The following is a 10,458-nucleotide window of genomic DNA, read 5'->3' as shown; positions in this document are numbered from 1 at the left end:
CGATCCAGAACCATATCACATGAGATATTGTCCGCTTTGGCCCTCACTAGCCTCATGGTTTTGTCCCTTTGGCGGGTTTGAGAACTTCCCAGGAGGTCCCCTATCCTGGAATGTCTTTGAACTAAGTGCGTTTAATTTTGGAGTTCCTACAACTCCACAGCCAAATAACCAAGTATGAGATATTGTCCGCTTTAGCCCCTACTGGCCTCACGGTTTTATCCATTTGGCTGGTTCGAGAACTTCCCGAGAGGTCCCCTATCTTAGGATTTCTCTAAACCAAGTGCGTTTAACTTTGGAGTTCCTACAATTCCACAGCCAAACAACCAAAAGGCGCCTCATGCGATTAGTTCTAACTCTTTACAAATATGTATCAACCATTTCCCGCCCCATTTCGATATGCAATTCGATTCATTCATGTACACCCGTACCTTAAAGTGCTACCACCCTAGAAGCCTGCCATAAGCCGCTCCTTGTCCTTGCATCCTATCTTTGCCCTAGCGTCCACTTCCCGCCCTCGTCGGACCGCTTCTCTAGGCCACACTGTCACATGCCCACCAGCTTCTGCCTGGTTCATCCTCGAACCACACATCTATTATAGGGGTCCTGCTCTGATACCATTTATAACGATCCAGAACCAGATCACATGAGATATTGTCCGCTTTGGCCCCCCACTGGCCTTACGGTTTTGTCTCTTTGGCGGGTTCGAGAACTTTTTATAGAAGGTCCCCCATCCTGGAATTTCTCTGAACCAAGCACGTTTAACTTTGGAGTTCCTATAACTCCACAACCAAATAATCAAATGAGGCGCCTTTTAGTTGTGTGGTCGTGGAGTTATAGGAACTCCAGAGAAATTCAAAGATAAAGATGGGGGACCTCCTGGGAAGTTTTCAAACCCACCAAAGGGACAAAACTGTGAGCCCATGAGGGCCAAAGCAAACAATATCTCATGTGATCTACTTCCGGGTCGTTACATAAATCCTTATTAGTTAAGATTTAGGGTTTTCTAAGGCCTATATAAGAGTAGTACGAATTTTGATGTGTAGAATTAAGTTGAACTTGAATGATAATTGGTCATTAAACCTAAAAGCTGTTTTGCTTTTTTGTCTTTCTGTTCTTGTGTAGAATGCATGCTTAAGAAACATTCAAGTAAATTGATCATCTTGTTATGGAGTGTATGTGTGTGGGTTTGCGCCTCGTCCTGCTCAATCATCAAGCTAAGCCCGAATGCCACTGGTCAAGCTTGTTAATTGTGTTTTGATGATTCCTTACTCTAATCCTTGTATCATCAAGAATCATCGGGCTTAGAGTAATAAGAAATAATGGAGATCTTAATGGTTCAAATCCTGAATCAAAATATTTGGGTGTGCCTCAATTAATCCAAGCACAAATGAGCCTAATGTTTGGGAGGCATATAATGAAGTATATTAGGCCGAAGTGTTATTAGGTATTGCCCGCACAAATTTCCCTTTATTTTTATTAAGGAATCATAGGAAAGCAATTGACAATATCGGGCGGTGGCATTAGGACGTGACTTGATGATCAAGCAGCACAAGACGCCCCAATGCCTTCGATCAAGCTTGTGAAAGTCCTCATTCTATAAGAAGAAGAAAGTAGATGCTAAATATGAAAAAAAAATAAAGAAAGATGAATAAACTAAAGTTATATCAAGGACTAGCTTAACAAAAATAAGGAGAAATCTGCATAGGCCTACCTAGTAACACTCTGACCTAAACTACTTCATTATAAGTGTCCTAAACATCAACAGTCTCGAATTCCTACTTCTATTCGCTTGGATTTATTGAATACATCATGATTCTCCCTTACTAGAGTGGATTCATATCTCATCTGTTTGATCATCAAGCTAATCCCTAATGCTACCAGTCAAACTTTTCAATTGCATTTCCATGATTCCTTATGTCAATCCTTGTGTCATCAGAAGTCATTGTGTCTAGAGGAACAAGGAATAATGGAGATCTTAATAGTGCAAATCATGAATCGAAATATTTGGGCGTGTCTCGATTCTCGGCGTTCCTCTTTCCTCCAAAACATTTTTTTTATGATCAATTGAAGAATGATATTAATACTCAATCAACTAATTTTCTTTCTTCATATTTCTTTCAAATATTGGATCGGTCTATAATTGTCTCTTCCATATGCTTTAACTCAACACTGTTGTTTATGCTCGCCAAACAATCATAGAAGACATATATTAGAAAGAGAGGAACTAAAGAAAAGAACAAATGAGAACATAGGTAGGATTTTAGATCCGATAAAGAAAGAGATCGCAAGTTCTTTCTCCCTTCCATGGCTAAGCGTAAGGATCAAATCGTATTGATTTAAATACAAGGGTGGGCAAAGAACACAAAAGAAAGAAAGGACGTGAGCAATAAGTCTATGTTCACTAGTGCGAGTCTTCACAAGTCAGCAAAGTTCATGAAAGAACCTGCAACTTAATTCTATACAAGCTAGGAAACTGAAGTAATATGCTCACTAGCCTCAAATATTCGGTTACATGTGCTTTTGATAATGCAAAACTCCTCATTCCATAAGAAGAAGAAACTAGAAGTTAAATATGATTAAATAAATAAAGAAAGATGAATAAACTAAAGTCAAATCAAGAACTAGAGAGGAGTTGATTGGTCAACAACTCTCGTAGTTCCAAATTTTCTAAGCCAGCTAAATGAAAACAATTGGCAATTCGCATGGGGCTACCAAGTAACACTCCAACCCAAATTACTTCATTATATGTGTTCCAAATATTAAAATACTTACATTCCCAATTGTATTATGATTGGATTTATTAAAAATAATAATGATTTCTCCTTCATGCTCGTGGATTTACATCTCTTCCTCCTTAATCATCAAGCTAAGGCCTAATGGCACCAGTCAAGCTTGTTAATTGTGTTTCCATGATTCCTTATGCCAATTCTTGTGTCATCAGGAGCCCTCGTGCCTAGAGGAACAAGGAATGATGGAGATCCCAATAGTGCAAATCCTAAATCAGAATATTTTGGCGTGCCTTGATTTGTCTAAGATCATTAGAAGAATGATATCAATATTCGATCAACTAATTTTCTTTCTTCGTATTTTTTCAAGCATTGGATTGATGCCAATAATTGTCACTTCCACGTGCTTTAATTCAACACTTTTGTTTATGCTCACCAAACAAAACTAAACCATCATACAAGACATAGATTAGAATGAGACAAACAAAAGAAAAGAACAAATGAGAACATAGGTAGGACTTCAGATCTGATAAAGAAACAAATAACAAGTTCTTTATTCTCTTCCATGGCTAAGTATAAAGATTAAATCGAATTAATTTAGATACAAGGATAGACAAAGAACACAAAAGAAAGGAAGGACGTATTGCGGGTCTTCACAAGTTCGTAAATTTCTTGAAAGAACTCAAAACTTAATTCTCTACAAGGTAAAAAACTAAAATAACATGCTCACTAGCCTCAAATATTCAGTTGCATGCAGTTTTGGAAGTAAGAAAGCCCTCATTTCATAAAAAGAAGAAACTATAAGCTAAATATGATTAAATAAATAAGGAAAGATAAATAGACTAAACGAAGTCCCTCTCGTAGTCCCAAATTTTATGAGCCAGCTTAACAGAAACAAAGGAAAATTTGCATGGGGCTACCAAGTAACATTCTGACCAAAATTACTTTATTATATGCATCCCAAATATCAAAATGCTCGCGTTCCCACTTTGTATTATGCTTGGATTTATTAAAAACAACATGATCTCTCCCTTACACGCATGGTTTTTTGTCTTGTCCTGCTTGATCATCAAGCTAACTCCTAATGCCACCGGTCAAGCTTAGTAATTGTGTTCCCATGATTCCTTGTGTCAATCCTTGTGTCATCAGGAGCCATTGCGCCTAGAAGAACAATGAATGATGGAGATCTTAATGGTGCAAATCCTGAATAAGAATATTTAGGCATTCCTCGACTCTCGGTGATCCCTCTTTCCTCCATAAGATTCGTCCGTGATTATTTGAAGAATGATATCAGTACTTGATCAACTAAGTTTCTTTCTTGGCATTTTTCCCAAGCATTTTATCGGTGCCTATGATTGTCGCTTCCATATGCTTTAACTCAACACTCCTATTTACGCTTGCCAAATAAAACCAAACCTAGAAAGAGACGAATAAAAGAAACAAACAAATGAGAACAAAGGTAGGATTTCGGATTCGATAAGGAATGAAATTGTAAGTTCTTTATTCTCTTCCATGGCTAAGCATAAGGATCAAATCGAATTGATTTAAACACAAGGGTAGCCAAAAAACATAAAATAATGGAAGGACATGAGCAATAAGTCTAGGTTCGTTAGTGCGAGTCTTCATAAGTTCACAAAGTTCTTGAAAGAACCTGTAACTTAATTCCCTGCAGTGTAGAAAACTAAAATAATATGCTCACTAGCCTCAAATATTCAATTGCATGTGGTTTTTATAGTGTGAAATCTCTCATTCCATAAGAATAAGAAAGTACAAGATAAATATGAGTAAATAACTAAAGAAAGATGAATAAACTAAATTCAAATTAATAACCAAAGAGGAGTTGACAGGTCAATAACTCTTATAGTCCCAATTTCTATGAGTTAGTTTAATGAAAACAATGGAAAATTTGCGTTAGCCAATTTAATAATGTTTCGACCTAAAATACTTCATTATATGCATCCAAAACATCAAAACGCTCACATTCCTACTTGTATTATCCTTGGATTTATTGAAAACAATATGATTTCTCCCTTATGCACATGGATTTACATTTCGTCTTGCTTAATCAACAAGCTAATCCCCAATGCCACTAATCAAGCTTTTTTAATTGCATTCACATGATTTCTCCCTCACACGCATGGATTTACGTCTCGTCCTGCTTGATCATCAAGCTAATCTCCAATGCCACTAGTCAAGCTGTTTAACTGCATTCCCATGATTCCTTATGACAATCCTTATGTCATAAAGAGTCCTCATGCCTAGAGGAACAAGGAATGATGGAGATCCCAACGGTGCAAATCTTGAATCAAAATATTTGGGTGTGCCTCGATTCTTAGCATTCCTCTTTCCTGTAAAAGATTCGTCTATGATCATTCGAAAAATGATATTAATATTTGATCGGCTAAATTTCTTTCATCGCATTTGTCCAAGCATTGGATTGGTGCTTATGATTTTCACTTCCATGCGCTTTAACTCAACATTCTTGTTTATGCTCGCTAAATAAAACTAAACCATTATACAACACATAAATTAGAAAGAGAGGAACAAAAGAAAAGAATAAATGAGAACATAAGTAGGAATTCATATCCGATAAGGAAAGAAATTGCAAATTTTTTATTCTCTTCCATGGATAAGCATAAGGATCTAATTGAATTGATTTATGCCTTAACCCATAGAGTCGATCGACTCTATGCAGAGCTAATTCGGCTATGAACATAGCCGATTGGCTCTGCACAGTCCGAATCGACTCTGTAGGGGCCGAGATTGATTCATATATCCTATTCACTTTTCGCTTTACTTTAGGAAATTTTTTTAGAAAGAATCAAGTCAAGTCAAAAAATGGGTTCTTGGTAGACAAAGAACATAAAAGAAAGGAAGGATGTGAGCAGTAAGCCTAGGTTTGATAGTGCGAGTCTTATAAGTTCGCAAAGCTCTTGAAAAACCTATAACTTAATTCTCAGCAAGGTAGAAAAATGAAATTATATGCTCATTAGCCTAAAATATTTGGTTGCATGCGGTTTCCATAATGCGAAAGCCTTATTCCAGAAGAAGAAGTAGAAGCTAAATATGAGTAAATAAATAAAGAAAGATGAATAAACTAGAATCAAATTAAGAACTAGAGAGGAGTTTACTGGTCAACAATTATTGTAGTCCCAAATTTTATGAGCCAACATAATGAAAACAAGGGAAATTCGCGTTAGGCTACCTAATAACACTCCCATCTAAAGTACTTCATTATATGCATCCCAAACATCAAAATGCTCGCATTCCCGCTTGTATTACGCTTGGATTTATTGAAAACAACATGATTTCTCCCTTAAGGGCGTGGATTTACGTCTCGCCTGCTTGATTATCAACCGAAGCCCTAATGCCACCGGTCAAATTGTTAATTGCATTCCCATGATTCCTTATACTAATCCTTGTGTCATCAAGAGTCCTCGTGCCAGAGAAATAAGGAATGATGAATATCCCAATAGTGCAAATCCTGAATCAGGATATTTGAGCGTGCCTCGATTCTCAGCATTCCTCTTTTCTCTAAAAGATTCATCTGTGATCAGTATTGGATCAACTAAATTTCTTTTATCACATTTTTCCAAGCATTGGATCGATGCTTATGAATTTCGCTTCCATGCCCTTTAACTCAGCACTCTTGTTTATGCTTGCAAAATAAAACCAAACTATCATACAAGACATAAAATAAAAAGAGAGGACTAAATGAAACGAACAAATGAGAACATAGTTTGGATTCGTATATGATATGGAAAGAAATCACAAGTTCTTTATTCTCTTCCATGCCTAAGTGTAAGGATCAAATAGAATTGGTATAAACACAAGGGTAGACAAAGAACACAAAGAAAGGAAGGACATGAGCAATAAGTCTAGCTTCACAAGTATGGGTCTTCATAAGTCCGCAAAGTTCTTGAAATCAATTCTATTTGATCATGTTATTCCTTTCTTTTTTTTTCTTTGTCGACCTTTATGTTTAAATCAATTCTATTTGATCCTTACGTTTAGCCATGGAAGAGAATAAAAAACTTGTATTTTCTTTCCCTATCAAATCTGAAATCCTATGTATGTTCTCCTTTTTTCTTTTTTTTTTATTCGTCTCTTTCTAATCTATGTCTTGTATAATGGTTTGGTTTTATTTGGTGAGCATACAATAGCAGTTTTGAGTTAAAGCATGTTGAAGCGATAATTATAGGCCCTGATCCAATGCTTGGAAAAATGCGAAGGAAGAATATTAGTTGATCAAGTATTGATATCATTCTTAGAATAATCACGGACGAATCTTTTGGAGGAAAGAGAGAACGCCGAGAATCGAGGCACGCCCAAATATTCTGATTTAGGATTTGCACCATAGGAATCTCCATCATTCCTTGTTTCTCTATACATAAGGACTCCTAATGACATAAGGATTGGCATAAGGAGTCATAAGAATGCAATTAACAAGCATGATTGGTGGCATTGGGGCTTAGCTTGATGATCATGTAGGATAAGACATAAATCCACGCACATAAAGAAAAAAATCATGTTGCTTTCAATAAATCCAAGCGTAATATAAGTGAGAATGCGATGTTTTGATATATGGGATGCATATAATGAAGTAATTTTAGCAACATGTTGTTCATAGCCGGTGTGGTGAGTCCTTGAAGAGGCATTAGATGGCAGAAAGAACTCAAACACTTTGAGATAAATCTCACTCTCATCCAAAGTCTCATCTACATGTGTCATCTGTTCTCGCCTGGCCTGAAGAGCATCCTAGCAAACATTTAAAGAAAAAAGTGGAGTGCTAATATATAATAGAGATAACTGATAAGATGCAGATTATTTTAAAAAATAGAATTAGCCTACATGAACAGATATGGACTTCTGATCAATGTATGACCATCTTTATTCTTAGTATATAGGTGAACAAATAACTTTGCAGGAGTAGGTAGTCGACCTAGTTGTGTAGTCTAAAAGAACAGTACATATTATTTAAATACTACATTGATGTCATAAAATATATAAGAATTTATAAAGTTACTTAAACTAACTTTAATAAAATTATTATAGGTCGTCTCCCATACTCGTAATAGGTAGTAGTGCCTCCAATGTGAGTGGATGGCTTGGATCTATCACTAGACTGCGACATCCCATTCTTTGCATACAACTGTGAGATCCGTTTCACTTTTGGCTTGTTCCATTGATGTTGCCATTTCTCCTATAATTTTGGCTCTGAAAAATCACGCTTCTTCCCACCCTTCTTAATCTTGCAAATGATATCCTAGTACCGTGTTGAAGCTTTGGTCTTCCTTAGGAGAAAGAGATATCAATGTAACTTTTCTCTCTTCCTTCACAAAAATATACCTATCATGTCCCAAAATATATTTTTTTCCTACTTGTAGTATATGAATGATGTATTCGTTATGAATATGAAATTGAAATTAATATAATGTATAAAAAATAAAACATTACACTATGTAAATGTCAAATTAAATATAAATATATATAAAAAATTGATAGAAATAAAAGATATTTTTCAACTAAAACCACTAGCTTTGCTCTTACCAAACTTTTAGTGTTCAAAAATTCAAATTCCAATCCTAACTTTATCTTTTTAACCTTTTGCAATCTTATCATTCTTTTTCTATTTATTATCACACTTCCAATACCTAATGCATCAAGTAGTGATTTGGCTCGATCTAACGCACAACCCTTGTTTTTTTTTTACAATTCTTATAATATATAAGAATAAATTATATATTAATAAAAATCTAGAAAAGAAAGAGTAATCCTCCTCCTGCAATCCATAATTTATCATCTATTTATTTAAAAAATATAAATAAATAAAATTTAAGACATCTTTGGTTTGATTTGCCACCTCTAATATTAATAAATATTAATTGTGTGCATGATTGTTGCTATAATTTTAATTATAAATATTACTAATTTATTAAATTTAAATAAAATTTTTTATTTAGAAAATATTTATATGCATAAAAGTTAACTAATACTATTAATTAAATACATATAATAACATAAGAAAATATAATTGATAATATATCATTCAAAATGAACAAAATTTATTAATTTATTAATTAATATATCAACTATATTTGTATGAACTAATATTAAAGCATAATTAATATATCTTGGGATTAAAAATCATTTAATTATAAAAGTAATGCATTAGTTAACATACTATTTTTTAAATTAGAACCATTGTGTAAGTATAGTAGTTACATATTAGTTAATATACAAATATAATAATTCAAATAAAAAATAATGAATTAAAAATAAAAAAAATCACATCAACATAATGTCTATACATGTTAAAAATAATTTATATTATAGGAATTACATATATAGATTTTGCTTGATCAATCCAACTTGACCTTAGCATTGATATATCCCATCAAGAAAAAAAAGAAAAGAAAGAAACGAAGAAAGAATTTTTTTTGTTCTTTTAAAGGGATGGAAAAAATTAGAACTTCGCAGGAAATGGATGCTTCATTATCTTTTGGATTTTGAACTCAAAACACTAATTGCCATTCTAACAACTTTAGGATTTTTATTCAACTTTGGTAAATTTTTTTGTTAGAAAATAAAGGCTTTCATTAATAAGAATTAGAAGCTATATCCAAACTAAGAACAGTAGCAAGAAAAGCACACTCTTAAACATATTATCAAACACCTTATATGTATTTTTGAAATGCTCTTAGATCAGGGTATTGTTCTTCCTTCTCCTATTTTTGCAATGAATACAAATAAATCCAAGCATAAGTACTAGCACAAGGGCACAAATAATAGAACTCCATCAATAGTACACCTTATTATAAGCCCTGTTAGAAAATAAGATTTCAAAAAAGTAACAACAATAGTAGCAGCAAGAGCAACCGTGGAAGAATCCATAAGATTCGCTCTTTTATGTCCATTAATGCTTGTCCATAGTCAAAAATACTCAAAAATTCATTCATTATTGTCATCTTTTCTTAGCCATGTTCCATTTAAACAACAAAATCTTTAATGTGTAATCAGTGGTTGAGAAGATCAAAACAATTTCATACATTACTTACATCTAAACTTTCTGCAAATCTTGCTAACTTTATTGATCTTCTCTCTTTTTGAATCAACAACAAATGATTAATTGATCTTTCTCCATCTTTATTATAATTAACTTGTTTTGCGTCGTTATTTCTCATCTAAACATCTCTTGACAGCATCATAAGAAACATAGCAACATCTTCTTTAGGAAAAGTATCAAACACAGAACTTACCGATTCTGGCTCCATCGATAGCGGTGGTGGAGACTCAGACTCAACAACCAATGAACTTGAATTCTTAAACTTAAGTTTCTTGACGTCAAGCTTAGCTTTTGATTATCAAGAAAATTTAATTTTCGAGTTATTTTAACTCGTCTATGAGTTGAGTTTCTTAACTCACTTTTACTTTATCTATCTTGAATAATAACAAAATCATTATTAACAACGAAAGAAAACTTTGCTGAAAACTTACTTTTTAGGGACTATATTTTTAATTTTTAATTTTAATTTCAAAATAAGTAGCTAAAATTATTAAAAAGTTAAATAGTTATAATTTAATTGATAAGTAGACCAAATAGTTGAAAAGAGATAAAATTCCACACCATTAGTAGATTGTGGTGAAAAACACTTCCAATAGTTTATAGGTTTCAAAAATAGAGAAAATATTACCAGTTGATAAGGTAGAAAGTTCTTTAATCTAATATCTA

At 33.6% G+C, this 10,458-nt stretch overlaps 1 long non-coding RNA gene across 1 annotated transcript; it reads right to left on the bottom strand.

Moving 5' to 3' along the window:
- Positions 1-7,595: 7,595 nt before the first annotated feature.
- LOC125369344 lies at positions 7,596-10,129 on the bottom strand. The gene is made up of 2 exons (XR_007214887.1): positions 9,986-10,129; positions 7,596-8,059 (listed from the first exon to the last, which is right to left on the bottom strand). It is a non-coding gene; the product is annotated as an uncharacterized LOC125369344 (long non-coding RNA).
- Positions 10,130-10,458: the final 329 nt, after the last annotated feature.

This window comes from Ricinus communis, chromosome 2 (genome assembly GCF_019578655.1).
Source record: "Ricinus communis isolate WT05 ecotype wild-type chromosome 2, ASM1957865v1, whole genome shotgun sequence".
NCBI lineage: Eukaryota > Viridiplantae > Streptophyta > Magnoliopsida > Malpighiales > Euphorbiaceae > Ricinus > Ricinus communis.
The sequence above is the reverse complement of the archived record's forward strand: the minus strand, read 5'-3'. Positions and strand labels throughout refer to the sequence as shown.